The 15,100-nt window shown below is 42.3% G+C and overlaps 1 protein-coding gene across 4 annotated transcripts in view; it reads left to right on the top strand.

Annotated features, from left to right (window-relative positions):
• Positions 1-4,498: 4,498 nt before the first annotated feature.
• The window catches only part of LOC135310870 (protein ARK2N-like), a 62,883-nt gene continuing 52,281 nt past the window's right edge, over positions 4,499-15,100 (top strand). For all 4 annotated transcript variants that reach the window (XR_010370830.1, XM_064439945.1, XM_064439942.1 and 1 more), the window contains exon 1: positions 4,499-4,613. The gene's annotated coding sequence lies outside the window, so the exon portion shown is untranslated. The remainder of the gene's footprint in view (positions 4,614-15,100) is intronic.

A 15,100-nucleotide genomic window follows, 5' to 3' on the forward strand; every position in this document is an offset into this window, starting at 1 on the left:
TATAAAAAATTATGCACTAGACATGAAAATCAGTGGTCAACCTCAAGTGTAAACTTGCATACATTTTACCACAAAGTGACATGCTGTTCTTTTCAGGCCAATATGCAAAATAATAATTTCTTTAGGAAAAAACCATATAATTAATCCCCAAATTAGATAGGGGATAGGGTTTTATTTAAACGAAAACATTTAGGTACTAAAACAGTAATAACAATAAAATGCTAGAGAAATGCAAAACACATGAGGCAAATTTAAGGCTACTGTGCTGAAACATATATCTATTTACTCAAAATGCATTGAATCAAATGGTGGAATCTCTTTTGGCTATATATTTCAGCTAGTACTACAGAAATACTCTATTTGTTGCAAACATTTCATTGTGGTTGCTTTTCAATCTTCCTTTGAAAGTATTCAAAATTTTTCTTCATTCATATCAATCCTCTACTAGATATAGAATATTAATTTGGGACTTTGTAATTAAATACAATTTAAAAATATTTTAAAATATTAAAATAGTTTCAAGATTTATTTTAGAAGTAAGGTGTTCGCATTTTGTACTGTCCCCAGTAAAATACTCCAAATATTCTTTTGATACTCAATTCTGGTTTGGGTATTTATAAGCAAAAAATGTGATATGTCAAATTGTAAGTGTACTTAAGATTTTTTTAATTACATCTAGTACTGAATAGGCCTTACAGGGCTGGGAAAGATTTTGTATTTCTGAGCTATTTGAATTTTTAAATTACAGGGTCAGCAGTGAAACAATAGTAATCCTGGTCCGTGCGGCCTTGCATGCTGCAGGAAATCCTTTGGTTTGTCTCTGAGTACACAGTTGCTGTTAGTAACTTCAAGCGGCTTTAGAAACATTTTTCATTTTCTTATACGCTCACTTCATTAAAATTTCAGCACCAGGCTGGAAGGATTTCTGCTTCTCCAATTCAGAAATATTTCTTCTGCATAAAAACCCCACCACCGAGTAAGCAGAGGCTTTACTAATAAGCATCTGTTTAAAGTAAAACTTGTGGTTTCTTCTCTCTTCACCAGGTACCAACTACATGGGAGGATACAGCACTGCCTCCATCTGCCTTGAAATCATTCAGCATTACACCACCCTTCCTGAAGCATGTAATCTCTGGTAAAAAAAAACCACAAAAACTCCAAAACTAGGACCTAATCTAATAAATGCTTCCTCTAGCTGCTTGCTAAAGATGCCTTTAATGCTAATTAAGCAGCACAGCTTCTTAATTAGCCAATATTGGCTGGTAAAACCCAGCAGTAATGAAAGATTTTATCTCTCTCCCTTCCCCAGGAGCTGTGGCTCTGAGGTGGGTGAACCCCTAGGTGTCCAGAGGACCTTTCCCGTGTTCCCCATTCGGCTGCCGCTGGTGGCTGAGGAGGAGCCTGGGTGACTTTGAGAAGGAGCAGGAATGCAGTGAGGGTAAAACTTGGCTGGGTTTCAGTGGGGTATTTGTGATTTCAGATGCTTGGCAGCCCACAGCCCAGCTTGGAAAATGGGCATTGTTTAAATGTTACTTGGAAGGTGAAGTTTCTATATGTTCCTTCTGCAGAGGATGCTTTAGTCATGTGCCTATGGATACCACCATCGGATGCATGAGGACAAGCTCTTGAAAAGTCATTCTCCCAGTCTGGAGCTGGAGGGAAACTTTTGGCTTGGGGCTGGTTGCAAGATGGGAGCAGGGACAGAGGAGCTCCACTCCCCCTGCAAAGAGCCGGGTAGAGGGAAACCGGTCTGGAAACCCTCATGAGCCAAAGTACTCTCAGCCAGCTTTTACTTTGACACAGGAGTGTGGCTTGGAGTCATTCCTGCTGTCTGCTCCAGCGCTGAGCTAATTTCCTCCCATTGTCTTTGGGGAAGTGCAAGTGCTGCAGAGGAGAAGTGGCAGTGGTAGTGGTGATGGTCCCCTGGAAGCCCAGGTGCAGGGCTGCACCTCTGGGCCCCTCCGCAGCTGAAGGACCCTCTGACACTCCCTTCCCCTGTGAACCTTTCTAGAGATGTCCCACCAATACTCCCATTTCTCAACAGCATTTCTTCGTGGCAGAGGAGCTCTTATTGCTTCCTCATGGAGGTAACTAATGCTGAAATAATTTCACTCTTGGCAGAGGTGATTGAAGAGGGATAAAACGGAGCCAAAGGAGCATAGAAGAGGTGCTGGGCTGTACTCCCTAAATTCCTGTAGCCAGCACCACCTCTTGCCTTTCCTCCCCCCTTCCTAATCTTTCAGCCCATCCCCCTGAAAATTCAGAATGAGTCCCCTGGTATTTCTCCTAATCTGGCATTTAAAATCTCAGGCAATAAAGCTTTCACCACTTCCCTTAGGGAGAAAATTTTCCAGCCTATGGTTCTCCATTCAAAAGCTTTCCTCCCTGGTTCTCAGCTTAAACATGCCCTTCCTTAATTTCACCCCATTAAAATCATTAATGTATCACCAGTCTTCTCCCTTCATGCCACTTCACTCAAATATTTACAGATCACTAATGTCTCCCTGCTTAGTTTACTAATTCCGTTGTACCTATGATAGTCAGAATTCCTTTTTTCTTTCATAATGCCTCCAGGCTGCCAATTCCTTCAGCCATGGCTCTTTGAGCTCCTTTCTATTTACCACTCTTCTTGCAAATGTGAGGCAGATGCTCACTGCCCTTGCCTGTGTTGTTATGCTTTTCTGTATGCCATCCAAAACTGCATTGCCTGTTCCTTGCTGCTGTGTCCTAACACCTGTGCAACAGTGTGCCATCCTCTGGGTGTCTTTCAGAGTCATACCTCCAAAGCACATCCTTCCCTGTAAATACAGATTCTGGATTATTTTCACAGAAGTAGCTGGCCAGGTTGTGGAGGTTGATTTTAGTTGTTGGCAGGGCAAGGCTAGAACTGTGTAGGAAATCAGAGCAGACTCTGGATTAGAGCCCCCTGCAGCCCCATGCGGGGCAGGTTTTATCTTTTCCTAAGTACGGATTTCGTTAGCGCCCTGCTTGTTCCCTCTTATGCTGACACCACCAATATTGGATGCACCAAGGTGGCTGGTGCTCTTGCAAAGGAAGTTTTTTACATGCTTGGTGAGAAATATCTTGCAAAGTACTGTTTTAAAAGAGAATAAGAAATTCCTGAAGATGTAGCTCTACTTCTACCTGAATCTCTCTCTTATTCTTATTTCTCCTCAATGTGATAAATGCTCCTGAGGTAGTATGTGATATCTGTCTTTGTTTCCCAAGTCCATGTACATGATTTGGGTGGGGGTGGGGGTAGATGCATACACATGTTTCTATACTACCAACCCTATAACTGATTCTGTGCCATGAGCGGTGGCTATGGAGGAGCAGGATCCTCCAAGGGTGCCTCTGCTGTATGATGCATGTTTAACACTTGGATTTCCCAGGTATTTGTAAGCCCTGATCAGGATTTAGGGACTATACTGAAATGATTGCTGCCACATGTTTTCAAGTTGTAGAGCACTACCTACAATGAATTGTGCAGTTGTGCAGCATATATACCCCAGGGCTGCAAAGTTAAATACTCTGCTTAAGAAACATCAGAATGATGTTTAATGTATGCATTATAATGTTGCCCTAATTGCACATCATGCCTCCCCCACCCAGCCCCCAGGTCTCTGACCTCAGAGAGTGCAGAGGCAGGATCACCAGGATCAGCGTTGGAGAGAGAACGAGCATTGGCCAAGAGACTGGTGAGAGGTGCTTGCAGTGCTGGGCTCCTGCTGCCTTTGCCTCTCCCAAGCTTGGGTCTCCTCGTCATCCAGCCCCTGCGCCAGGGAAACACATTTCTTTCTTCTCGTTTCCTGGTTTCCTTCTACTTCCTCATCTGCTCTTTTCCTCCTGTGAGTCAGCTCCAACTGCAGTGCTTGGTTTGCATGCTTCTGCTTCGCTGCTGGGAAACCAAAGCAAACGGTGTACCATTAGCCCGCAGACAGGTCTCCCTCCTGGCTGATTTACCAGCTGTTGGCTGCCTCAGCTTTCCTCTGTAATGGGTGACCCACAGCTCCAGCCAGCGTGAACTGGCTCTGGTGGCGACTGCCTACCACCGTGCCCCTCATGCCGTGTCGGCCACCCACACCTCTGCCCCGCTGCCATGGGCACCTGCACCTTGACATGCCGCAGTCTGACCGAGGCTAGGTGTGTCCCCTCAGGTGATGCCCTGCAGGGGCTTCACTGGGTCTGGGGCTGCTCAGGGGCCTCTCCTGTGGGTGTCGGCGGGGAGAGGTGTGCGTGTCACTGGTAAGCACGCCTGCAGGTGTCAGGCTGCGTGTGACAGCTCGCCCGCCCACCGGCCGCTCTCCTCAGGGCGCCACGGGGGCGGAGGGAGAAGAAGGGGGCGGAGCCTGCCGGCCCTGGCCCTGCCCCCGGCGCCGCTCTGCGCCGCGGGGTGGCGCTGGCGGGCATGGGCCGTTCTGCGCGGCGCTCGGCTGCTCTGGCGGCGGTGGAGGGGGGAAGTGACGCCATGCAGCGGCCGCTCTGCGGCTTCCGGTGGTGTTTTCTCTGGTGTTGGGGGCGGTGGCGTGGCTGAGATCTGGTTCTTCCCGGCCACCCGTGTCCTAGCTGCTGCTCTTCGGCGGGGAGGCCAGGAGGGGCCCTGCGTTCTTCAGGTGAGTGGCTGGGCCGCGCCGCCTCGTCGTAGCCGCGGGGGTGCCGGGCGGGCGGCGGAACCGTTGCCGTTAGCCCAGCTGCGCGTGGGCGGGAGATGGCGGGGCGCTATGGAGGGACGGGTACTGTCGTCCCCCTCCCCCCGGGGCCGGCGATGTTCCGGAGCGGGCGGGCACGGTCCTACGGCGTCTCGGTGGGCCTGGTCCCATCCAGGGTTGCGGAGGCGTCCCTGCCCGCGCCGGCCATCCTCTGCGGCGGCCGAGGAGTTTCAGGAAACGGTGGGTGGCTCTGAGCGCTGACCGTCTCGGTGAGGGGTGATCTCTATCGGGGCCCGACATGGTGCCTGAAACGCAGGAGTTCAGCCTTGCCGCCGCGTTTTTTGTCCTAACCTTGTACGGAGTTAGCGGATGAAAACCTTGCCGCAGCTCCTGGAAGCAACTTCTGTACATCTTGTGTTTCCTACGACTTCTATACTGTGTTGTGGGATCGTCTTAACTGTTTGGAGAAAAACCCTTTGAAAAACAAGGCGTGTAACTGCTGCGGGTTTGTGCTTCTCTAGGTTTTTTTGCGTCTTTGTTTACCTTGGATGATGTGGGAATATATATTTTATGTGGAAAAAAAGTTCAAGTTCAACGCTTATCTAGCCTGAGTTCCCCTTGAGCTCCTAACATTGAATGGGTTGCAGATGTGGCTTTCAGCGACACAGCTATCTGAGAATATAAAATTTAACTGTGCCTTTTTCCTTTTTAAAAACAACAAGTAGCAGTTTGAGCAGACTTGTAATATTTTAACTACTTCCTCAATTCCAGCATTGTACTTTCTTTGCCTTGAGGTTATTGGACAACTACTTAAAAGGTCACTTTTTGAAAGACTTGGTGGGGTTTTTTGGTTTGTGTTTTGGGGTTTTTTGGTTTGTGTTTTGGGGTTTTTTGGTTTGTGTTTTGGGGTTTTTTGGTTTGTGTTTTGGGGTTTTTTGGTTTGTGTTTTGGGGTTTTTTGGTTTGTGTTTTGGGGTTTTTTGGTTTGTGTTTTGGGGTTTTTTGGTTTGTGTTTTGGGGTTTTTTGGTTTGTGTTTTGGGGTTTTTTGGTTTGTGTTTTGGGGTTTTTTGGTTTGTTGTTGTTTTACATTGTGTAGCTGGTAGGGAAAGTTTCCACCTTTGTTAAGTAGCATCTAATTGTATTAGGTTGTTAATAGTGGAACTAGACTACTTGTATTAAAGTTTGTAGGTACCTTTATGAATCCATAACTGCAATAAGTTAGTTACACAAAGTCTTGTTTGTAACTAGTTACATACTTTAAACTAGTACAAAGCACCTAACAGCACTTCGAAGGCTGAAAAAACTTGTGTGTAGAGGTGCTATGTCATAAGTGTAAATCTTGTTTGGTTTTGGTTGTTTTTTTACTGGCAAGTAATTCTAGCTTTTTAAAAATGAATGAGTAGCAAATCTTTGAACCCTTTAGCATCTCTTTAAAACTGTAAAATTTCTCTTAATTCCACCCCCAAAGACTTTATTTGGTTTTAAGTCTTCTCTGGTACTTGTCAAGCATCAGACCAAATAATAGTTTCACTTATAGGCAAGCACTAGCCTTTTTCCTGTTTTCAAGCTAAAATTTTTAAGTACAAACAGTAATAGCTCTCCCCTTAGAACAGCCAACAAATGTTACATTTTAAATGTTTTTCTTCAAGTATCTTATGTTGCTTAAGTCTAATAAAAAACTTAATGTTTGACCTTGAGGTGGAAACTGGGTATGGTGCTCTGAGGTTTTAATCTTGTGGTTCTCCTCCTGCCCTAGTTAACACCTGTAATTGCTGTTTCTGTGACATAAGAGCTGAAAGTCAGGCAGTTGCAACAGTGCAGCTTCTCCTGTTGCCCTGGAGGAGGAAAACATTGCCTTTGCAGAGTGAATAGGTTTGTAATAAGCAACTTAGTCTTCTCAGTACTTGTTATGTGTTTGCTAAACCCAAACGTTCCTCTCATGTGTACAACACAGAAGCAGTGAGATGAAGTATGGAGAACTCAGTTGTCCAACAGAAATCATTAAGAATAATTTTCTGAGTATTTTTTACATCTGGGGATCTAGAGGAATCTGGTGCTGGCAAAAGAAGCTCCAAAGGGGGTGGTTATGTGGCTACTGAAAGCTAATAAAATACTGCTTTCAGTGGTTCTGGTTATACCAGTAATGCTGGTGTTTTGTCTAGGGGATTAGGAGGAGGGAAGGTGGTATGTGGGTGGGCAGCTGGTATTTATGCTCAAGTATGAGGATAGTGGTTCTGACTCATTTTTAAACACTTGAATTTTTAATTATAATGTGTCGGCTATTCCTGTTTACTCTTCAGCCTAATTGTTAGTTGGCATCATGAAGAGGTGTGATGAGAAATTCCTGAGAAATCAGAAAGAGGAAAGGACTGTGTTCTTACACATTCAAGCATGTGATGTGTATTGCAGTACAGCCTGGCTATCTATGCTTGCACTTGATAAGTGCACGAAGGCTGCCTGCCTGGTAGAAATTGAAGTGCAGAAACAAGTTGGGAAATGAGTGGATACATTAAACTGGGTACTGTGGGAGGGTGGGGAAAAGGGAAGGAACCTGAAGCCACCCACAAGGCAGTTGAGAACGGTTCATATGGAGCGGTCACAACACACACAAACCAAGCACTGATCTAACTGATGAGAGAGAGGTAGGAAGGATGTTTGTGTGAGTTTGACAAATCGGCAGATCACGCTGGCAGCAGTGTGGAGGAGGTGGGGATTAATGACGTAAGATAAGATTGGATGAACAAAGAGTAAATATAGAGTATCACAAAGGGTTTTGAACACTAAGCATTAGGGAGATAAGTTGGTGTAACTTGATCAGAGCAATGAGAAATAATTGCCTTGGTTGTCTTGACCCCTCATCTTCTTGATGTGTATTTATCTTTAAAATGCAGGCTTCTTTGCCTTGCCTTGATTTTGTTCACTTTCTTTGCTATCTCTTGTATATTATCACATCAACTCCCTGCTCCACCAAGGATGTATGTGTTATCTATGACCCACCTGTATATCAATATCTCACTTAAACATCTGTTAATGAGATGGGAGTTGCTACGTACCACACTGTGAAAGGGACTTTAGACTGAGCATTCGCAACTGTCTTGTTACTCTCTGACTGAAATGTCACCACTAGATATTTGAAGTTTCCAAAGCTTTAACATGAGTAAATAGTTTCAAACAACCTGTATTTTATTTTCTATAACATTTCAAAGTTAGTGTGTTGAAGGTACTTTTTGACAGAATTGGGTCTATGGTCAGTCTCAGCTTCTGTGTTTTTAACTGTACTTGACTAAATGACTTAGAAAACTGTAGACATTGACAGAAACTGAGCAGCAGATTTAATAACACACTAGATCAGAGTGAAAGATTTAAATACCATAGTTGCAAATGTATAACTTGCACCAGAGAACAAGCACTCTGGAAAAGAAGTACCAAGACTTGAAAATCTTTGCTGGCTTGAACATTATCAGTAGCAATGGGGAACCAAAAATGAAGCAGCAGTGGGAGACAGGTGTAATGCTGGGAAAGAGCTCTGGTATAAAGTTGTGTAGTACACTGTACGTCACTGCACAGTTACAGCTCTAAGAGAACCTGAGGCTTACGTGGCAAGGAAACCACTTTTATCTAGGTTTTCCAGTATGTGAATTGAAGTTCAGCAGAGGACTGGCACTAGTGCCTTTAACTTGAGCACTGTAACTCAGGAGTAGCTGAAATGTTATGACAGCAGAATCTGTGGCAGCAAATATTATTGCAGGGAACTTAGCATGATTTTCATGGTGATTTGTGTTGTCTTTCTGTCACACCTTTGTTCTAGGTTTTTAATGCATAATGCAGTTCTGAGTCTGTGACTTGAGGTCTAGAATGCAACATCTACAAACATGCAATTTTGAGCAAAAAGAAGACTGGATGAAAGAGACTGTAAATGAAAATGTGCATATAGTGTAAATACAAGCCTCTGCAGTTGCTTTATCATAACAGAGTACATCTCTGAGCTAGACTGGAGTGACTGATACCATGTCACTTATTCAGTGTTACTGCTAAGGGTTAGAATTTAAATTTGTGGTTGCCTATTCCCACTTGTTAGTGTTTCCTCTTCACATGTCTGATCAGCATGAATAGAGCCTGTATAGTATAGCGATTTATTCACAGGTATGACTTACTTTCTGTAGTTGGGGCACACATCGATTACTCATTTGGGACTGAAAATGAGATGTGGATCAGTCACTGAGGTATTGCTGTTACAGCATTGCAGATGTATTACTGAATGCACAAGGAGGACAAGTAACATGTCCGTGGTTGTGTGGTGAGTCAGCTTTAGATTCAGAATGATCTGACCTACTGTCCCTTTTTATTTAAGAAGGTATTTCGGGTTTTATATAAATTTGACCATGTAGTCTGTCTCTTGAATGCTCAGAAATTGATTTAAGCAGCAGAACAGTGTACAGGCTTCAGCCATATCATGCCTGACAGCTTTTTAATCATAAACAAAACAGGTAGTCAAGTTTTAGTTAAATGCAAGTATTTAAGGCTCTTTCAAGCTAGCATTTTTGTTAAAAGCTATGTGAATCATGGATTTGACTTTATAGTGAGACTTCTGTAGTGTCTTGCACAATTCTCTTCTGCTTTGATGCTTCAAAATTTCCTGGAAATGAGCAGGAAGAGCCAGACCATGACTGGATAAGTGGGGTTCCTGCTATGTTTCTGCTGTAATATCTTGCTTCACAGTGCTTGGTCATTAGTCTTTCAAGACTTACTTTAGAGAAGGCAGATTTCACTTTCATTCATCCAAAATGGGTAGAGACCAAGTGACTCGCAGTAGCAGAGCTGGGAATAACTAAGAGCCAGACAATACCAGTTGTCTGTCTGATAATGCAGTTATTACCATTTCAGTAATTTGCTTTTCATTGGGAGTTTTACATTTCCATTATACCAGTTTGAGGTTGGTACTGTATGCTTCAATAGTATTGTCAAACTTTCTGAAGTGAAAAGGAGCAACTTAACGTGATAGCCAGGTAAGGTTAAGACAGTACTGTTCTCTTGTACTGTGGCTTTCTCATCAGCTGATAATCTCCTGATTCCTCAGCTCACTGTCCCAGTTCTTGTTCTCTGGGAATGCCAGCTCTTGCTGGAGAGAGAGTTCTAAGTAATCTGGCAAAATAAAAATTTTTGGGGAAAAGGTTGGTAAACAGTAGGTCAGGAAGCTGTCTGCTAATTCCTTGTGGTTGTGGTTGGAAATAGAATGTAAGGTAAGGGGGGTTTAGAGGCTGTCTCCTCATGAAGTAAGTTGGATGAAATGCTGGTAGCCTGAGGCTTCATCATGTTTAATAAGACATCTTTTGAAACTGAAGTTGTCATTGTGGGAAAGAATGGGCTTGTGAGTAGCAGTGCCCATGAGCTGAATTACTGAAAAATACAATTTGAGTTGCCAATAGGTATGGTTCCTCCAGATCTGATAATACCTTTTAGTCAGCACTGTGTAGAATCTGTGAGGAGCTATTAAAAAAAGCATTTCTTTGAATATTGTTTTAAAAAATCCTTTAAGGTGAAGCTTTATTGTCCATTATTACAGTTACTGATATTAATAAGTCATCTTAAAGGCACTTCACAGGCTCTGTAATAAAGAAAATACAGAAAATGTTGAATACAATAAAACTAAGCTAGGGAAATTTAGTGAGTATATTGCCAGAGTTAGCTAATTATTGAGAGCTTATGCAGTTATAGACCTTACCTCAATTTAAAGTTGGTTTGACAACAAACACTTGAGTTCCCTTTTTTGTTTTACAAGATCAAAATGGTTTTTCCACTTTAACACCTGTAGTGGGTTTTACTGTTTGTCTGTATGGAACTCATCAAGCTATGGCAATAATAATACTGTGTTGAATGAACAGAATGGGGTTGAATTAATGCTTCAGACTTGACAGTCTGGATTGTTGGGCCGGAGCCAATGGTATGAGATTCAACAAGGCTAAGTACCGGGTCCTGCACTTGGGTCACAACAACCCCATGCAACGGTACAGGCTTGGGGAGGAGTGGCTGGAGAGCTGCCTGGAGGAAAAGGACCTGGGGGTGTTGGTTGACAGCCAGCTGAACATGAGCCAGCAGTGTGCCCAGGTGGCCAATGGCATCCTGGCTTGTATCAGGAATAGTGTGGCCAGCAGGACCAGGGAAGTGATAGTGCCCCTGTACTCGGCACTGGTGAGGCCACACCTCGAGTACTGTGTGCAGGTTTGGGCCCCTCACTACAAGAAGGACATCGAGGTGCTGGAGTGTGTCCAAAGAAGGGCAACAAATTTGGTGAAGGGTCTAGAGAAAAAGTCTTATGAGGAGTGGCTGAGGGAGCTGGGGTTGTTTAACAAGTCTGGAGAAGAGGAGGCTGAGGGGAGACCTTATCGCTCTCTACAACTACCTGAAAGGAACTTGTAGCGAGGCGGGGGTCGGTCTCTTCTCCCTAGTAACAAGCGATAGGACAAGAGGAAATGGCTTCAAGCTGCGCCGGGGAAGTTTAGTTTGAATATTAGGAAAAACTTCTTCACCGAAAGGGTTGTCAGGCATTGGAACAGGCTGCCCAGGGAGGTGGCTGAGTCTCCGTCCTTGGAGGTATTTAAAAGAAGGGTAGACGTAGTGCTTGAGGATATGGCTTAGTGGTGGACTTGGCAGTGATAGGTTAGCGGTTGGACTCGATGATCTTAAGGGTCTCTTCTAACCGTAACGATTCTTAGATTCGATGATGCTCTTTTTTCTTCTGTCTTCCCTTTTGCTGAGGAAGGTATATACATTAAGTCTCCTGTTGCTAGCCATTAGTTTTATTCTTAAGCTCTGCCAGCTGAGCCTCTTTTTCCTAAATCAAGAACAATAATGCAGCAAATAATTTTGGGGTAAGTTTTTTTGGGGGTTTTGGGTTTGGGGTTCCCCCCCCATCAGTACTTGCATGGTACTGATGAAAACTACCTTTTAATTTTCTTTTGCTCTTTTTATAGCTGGTGACTTGGTATCCTCTTACATGCTGCTGTTTAATTTCTGTAGTCAAATATATGCAAAGTTTTCTGTATGTTGTGGGAAAGAAATGCCTGTTATCCTCTGAAAGTAGAGGTCAAATTTCTTCACCTCTGCCAACTGGGAGTAAATACTGTAGGAAGTATCTGATAGTAAAACCCGTGTTAGAGGCATTATGAATAATGCCTATGTAACTGGCTTTTGCCCTGGTCAATTCTGTTTATTGAAATACCCAGAGTAGCTTTTGTTCATTTGTAGAACCAACCTGTGTTTACTTAATACTATTTTTTCATCTGTTGTTTGTCAAAAGCTTATTCTAAATTAACCATCTCCTGCACTGTCATTTTTCTTTACCAGGCTTCATTCTCCTTCCATAACAGGCTGTGCCACAGTCCCTCTAATTCTACCAGCGTCCACGGACGTTGGTCTATGGCTGTGGCATCCTACAAGAATTTAACTTTTTTTGTTGCATTAGTTTTTTAGGAAAGCTCAACTAAGGAGAGTGTTAGGATTTATAAAGATACAAAATCAAAAGGTTAGCCATCTTGAGTTATCTGTGCTCTTGAGTATTGTTCAGTGGCATGGGTGAGCTTTCTTGGTGAGAATGTAGTAGGTTGTTTCCAGTGAAGCTATACCTGTTGTTTACTGAGTCCTAATTAGGTTATGACAGACCAGTGTCATGAGTGCTCTCTTCTTTAAGAGCACTTGGGACATGTAAAGACTACAGTACCGATTGTTAGCAATCTAGTGGATGCTGAAATCAATTGGCACCTTCTTATTACTGGTCAAAAAAGGATCAAGAGTTTGGTGTCAAAAACAGCCTGACGGTAGTTGGTATCTTACTGCTACTAAAATTTTCATAATTTGAATGCAATGTAATTTTGTCTTTAGTGTAATGATACCATTTATTTTTCAGTAACATATTTACTGAAAGTTCATGTTGCAATATTTAGATTTTATACTATGACTTAATTATTAAAACAACATATGAATAATCTTAGTAGCTTGTGGACAAGAAAATTATTAGAGATTAGGGTTTGGCTTACAGTCCAGTGCAGCTGGTGAATGTTTCTGGAGGCCTGTGTGCAGGCTTGTGAACTAACCTATAGCTGGTAGTTACCTTTCATTTAAAAGAGGTGGAATATGTGCATTAAGCATTACAATGCAAAAAATCTGTATTTAAATGTAAAGCCTTGCTTATTTATGATGAAAAATACTGCTTTTCAAGGCTGCAAAAGATGCTTTGCAAACCTTTGTTTTAACACACATACTTGTAATTTTTTATTGTCTTGGATAATTTGTATATGCAGCCTGTTCAGCGCTCATTAGGAGCAGCCTATTTTTAACCTTCATTTGTTAATGCAAAGCCAGTTGAAATACAGCATTAGTTTAATCCTTTTGTTTCATGCTGAAATTCTTTTACCAATTCTCTTACCATGTGTGTTGCGAAGGGTCCTATTCTTTAGGATCACTACTGGGCCTGAGTTGTGAATCATCTGATAAAGAGCCAGCTCCACTCCCAGAAATGTAGGTGGAGTCGTATGCCAGTGAGTCAGCTTTAGGGCAGCATTTTCAAAGGGACATTATATAAACTACACAGTATCCATGTGGGGGTGGCTCTCGAGCATCATGCACACACATCCACACAGAGCGGAGTCAACTGTCTTGAGTTAAATAGTGCTGGTCACACTTCTTTTGTTTTAAGTGCATGGCTATGTGTGACACTTGTAAGAAAATAAAAAAGAATGTATGGTATCTTGGGGAGATGAACAAGTCCGAAAGACAGCAGTTGGGAAGTGCAGAAAGCACTGGTAGTTCTGTGTTCGTCTAGATGCAGATTAGGTTTTCTGGTGATAGAGGTCTAATTATTTGGATTGATTATTTTTTAGTCACTTAGACATTTTGTTGTTGGGCATGTCCCTATATGGTGTTTGTGCTAGAACGTCACTGGTGAGTTTGCCAAATTAAGCACGTTGGCTTTTAATGGAAAGGAAGGTGATTGGAGTAGAAAAAAAGCATGACCAACATGCAGATACACCTACAAAGGTTTTTGGTGAAGTTTTAGAAGCAGCCAGAGTCACATATTCACGTCTTCAGAGTTATGTGGCTCTCTGTCAGAAGAGGACATAACTTCGGTCTTTGTCAAAAGTTTTGCCTGTATTAGGAAGTAGACTTGTGCACCACAGTCAACTTGTCGGTACCCAGGTCATGTGCTGCTTCTGTCCTTTCCCAACCTTAGACACATAGTCTATCAAGTGTTTGATTCAGAGTTCTTCATGGGCTTGCCTGAGTGTTTACATTAAAAAGTCAACTGTTTTCCATAATTTTATTAGCCTCAGTTATATACGTTTGTCATTACCTCTCTCACACATCTGATTTATTCCATCTATGCTCAGTTACGTTGGGTAAATGTGAGATAATATAATCCACTGGTGATGGAAATAATTGTTTATGTAAGTACGAGCCACTATTAGTCTTTAGTTCTGTATAAATATGAAAATGTATTCAGATTTAGATGAAAATACTGACTTCTGTGACGCTGGGGCTGTAAGATAGTAGATGCTCTGGAAGGATTTCTGTAGTTAGCTATGTATTCTGAACAAGTAACTCCTATGCAGCAGTGCAGTTTAACTCTCCATTTACATATTCACAAAAGCTTAAAGACCATACTGATGTTAATTTTCTGCAAAAATGTAGGTATGGGTGTTTTGGTTTTTTTTTTAAATTACAGCTTGCGAATGAGTGGCTAGTGATGTGAGGAAGTAGGTTATTCAACCTGTTTTCTTTCAGTGCTAAAATGGCATTAAAAGACAGGGTTCTAGATATTTTTTTTTTTTTTTCATTTAAACAATTGCTAGAACTGGCATAAGAAGGTGATACAGTTGTAAGGGAAAAGTAGTGGTCTGTTGGACTCTGAATAAGAGGAAATGTGTCAGTAATAAACTAAAGTGACTTCTAATAGCAAGCTGCTGTGGAAAAACTTTTGAAGTAAGAATCTGCCATATCCACAGCTGCTAAGTAAGAGCTGGTTAGCTTCATGTAAGCTAGGCATTCTTTATCATGAATCAGTTCAATAACACCTAAAATGATAATGTACAGTTACGGTTAAGGGTATTATTATTTCAGGCATTATCGTTTGAGTGAAATTAATTTCCTTCTGACATTGCAGGATATATGTTTACAAAGAACATTTACTGAGAGCAAACCAAACAAAAATGAGTGGCCAGTTATTGATAAAGGGCATGCATTCCATCTTCAATATAACTTTGTGCAGTAGTATTTATTACTTAATAGCATGCATTCCATGAGACGAAACAGCAGATAGCTTTTCATCAGTTGTTTTTTTTTTTCTAAAGGGATGGTTTGTTGCTTGCTCTCCTTCCCCTTGTCTTCCTGCTAGCTCTGGCAGAAAAATTCACTTATTTTCTGATTTTTGTTTTCTGCTGGCTTAGTCAAGTGAATAT

This window comes from Phalacrocorax carbo (genome assembly GCF_963921805.1).
Source record: "Phalacrocorax carbo chromosome W unlocalized genomic scaffold, bPhaCar2.1 SUPER_W_unloc_4, whole genome shotgun sequence".
Taxonomy (NCBI): Eukaryota; Metazoa; Chordata; class Aves; order Suliformes; family Phalacrocoracidae; genus Phalacrocorax; species Phalacrocorax carbo.